The sequence below is a fragment of the Sturnus vulgaris genome, unplaced genomic scaffold (assembly GCF_052056855.1).
Source record: "Sturnus vulgaris isolate bStuVul1 unplaced genomic scaffold, bStuVul1.hap1 Scaffold_156, whole genome shotgun sequence".
In the NCBI taxonomy this organism is placed as follows: domain Eukaryota; kingdom Metazoa; phylum Chordata; class Aves; order Passeriformes; family Sturnidae; genus Sturnus; species Sturnus vulgaris.
The window spans coordinates 792,501-795,000 of record NW_028276073.1 but is presented as its reverse complement, the minus strand read 5'-3'; positions in this window follow the sequence as shown (position 1 = coordinate 795,000).

Genomic DNA, 2,500 nt, shown 5'->3' with positions numbered 1-2,500 from the left:
TTCGGGACCGCTCGCGTGAAGCGGCCCCTTTTCTGTTTCTGCAGGGACGCGCGCGCCCCCGCGCGCCCCGCTTCGACCGTACGAGCACACACAAACGGAGGAGGAGGAGGAGAAAGCGCGGGGCAAAAAAGAGAAACCCCGCGCAACGCTCCGAAGGTCGGCCAAAGAAAGGCGGAGGGGCCCGCGCCCCCGACCGCCTCCCCCCGCGAGGGGAGACGCCGCCTCGCGTGCCGTCCTTCGGAGGCGGCCCAGGCGCCCGGGCTCGGCCCGACCTCCGCGCGGAGGGGCTTGTGCGGCAACGCGCCGGACCGCGGGGGGCACGGTGGCCCGCCCGGCCTCTCGATCACGGGACGACTACGCGTTCGCGGGCCGGGGGCGCGACCGCCGGCCCCCGCCGCTCCCGGCTCACTCCCTGGCTTCTCCTTTTCACCGCTCCGCCGACTCGCGGAACGCCGCCGCGCCAAAACGCGGGGGCCGGCTCTCCCGCCAGCGGCCCCTGAACGTCGCCCGAAACGCCACGCGGCGGCGGGACCGTTCCGCCGGCGCAACCCCTGGCGCGGGACCGCTTGCCCGCCGGAAGGCGAACGCCCGGCGGGCCGCGCTCCGCCACCGGCGCCGGAGGCGGGACGCCGCCGAGACCCGAGCCGGCATCGCGGAGCGCCCGAGGTCTGCCGCTCGGCAAAACCCCTCCGCCACCCGCGGCCGCACTCCCGGGACCGCCGCCGCTTCGCACCGCCGAGCTGCCCTTCCGCGAGCACGCGCCCAGCGGGCAGGCGTACGGCGGCTGAGCCGGGGGGCACCGCCCGCTCCCCTCGTTTCCACTCGGGGACCGGACGGGGAAGCGCCCCCGCGGCCGCCCCGCACGCCTCCCCTTTTTTTTGGCCCACACGCGGCCGGGAAGGGCGACGGGGAAGCGGACGGGCGGGGCCCGGGCCGGGACGGCCGCCGGTGAAGGCGGGCGCCTCGCGGCCGACCGTCCCCCCCCCCCGGGGGGGGCGGGGACACTCGCCGAGCGGCGACGCCGCCGCTCGGCACGGGGTCGCCCGCGCCCGCCGGACCTCCGGCGATGGAGGAGCCGGCCGAGCGCTGCGCCCCAACGGGCGGGGACAGCGCTCCGAGTCAGGGGTGGCCGGCGGCCGGCGCCGCCGCGGTGCGGTTCGAGGCGACAAGGCCGTCGAGGCGAGAGGCGCGCGGTCGCGCCTGACGCGGCGCCGCCCGCGAGCCCGCGGCGGCGGCTAAGGAGAAAGAGCGAGAGAGCGCGGCGGGCCCCGGCGGCCGCAACCCCGCAGCTGAGGTAGGTAAGGCAGAGAGCGCGCGCCCTCTGCCGGCGTCGCCCCGCATCGCAGAGGCCAGCGGGGTCGGCCCCCCGCGGCCGATCGCGCGCCGCGGCCTCTCCGCCGAGACCGGGCCGCAGAGAGGGGGGGGCAGGGCGCCCCTTCCCCGGCCCGGCACGGGTGGCCCCCGCGCGCGGGCAAGCGCGGCGGGACGCCGACGACGGCGAGCGCGGCCGGTCGCGACGGACACGCCACCGCAGGGGATCGGCGGGAGTAGCTCCCCACCCCTCGATGGCGCCCCGCGCCGCCACCGCCCGACACCCGCTGCCGCCGCCGCCACCGCCGCCGCCGCCGCGGCGGGGCCGTGCCGGGCCGCCCGAGTCTTTAAACCTCCGCCCGGCTCGGCGGCCCTTTCGGCCCCCAACAGGCGTTTGACGACGCCGAGGGAAACCGGCAGGAGACCGCCGAGGCGCGAAGCGCTAGGTACCTGGCCCTGGGGTGAGGGAAACGACCTGCATGGCCCCGCCGGGGTGCCTCCCCCGCTGCCACCCTCGGGGGAGCGTCCACCGGCGGGGGCGCGCCCGACGTCCGCTGCCATCACCGCGGCAATCCTTCTCGGGGCCCGGGGTTTCCCTCAGTAGCCCGGCGCTGCGCCCGAGAGGACCACCGCGGCTCGGGCCGCCCCGCCGGCGCGGGGAACACGGCCCAGCCACCGAGAAACCTCGCACACCCCCGGCCGAGAGAGGCCACGGCGACGACGGTGCGGACCGTCGCCGCCGCGCCACCCGGCGGCGGCTCGCGCACGTGCGCGCTCCCCCTGGAGGCGCGACCCGGAACTGCCGGAGCCCGGCCCTCGGGAGCTCCTCTGCCGCGCGAGGAGGCCGCTCGGCCAAGGAGAGCGGGATTTTGCCGGGCGGCAAAGCCCCGCGTCCCCCCCCGCGCTCTGGGGAAGGGCCGGAGGAGCCGCCTCCTCCGAGCCCCGAAGGCCTTCCCGCGCGCACCCTTTTTACACACGTTGGCCATCGCCTTGCGCCATCGGCCGCCGTTGCGCGCGACGGCCGGACGGCCGGCCGTCGCCCGGCGGGCGAAGAGACGACGGAAGGGGGGCGGGTGCGCCTCCGGGAGGGGCCGTGCCGAGCACCCCTCCCTCCCGCGCACGCGGGCGGCTCTCGCGCGCCAAAGGGGAACCGGGCCCGGAAGAACTCGGGCCGCTCACGCACGTGGAG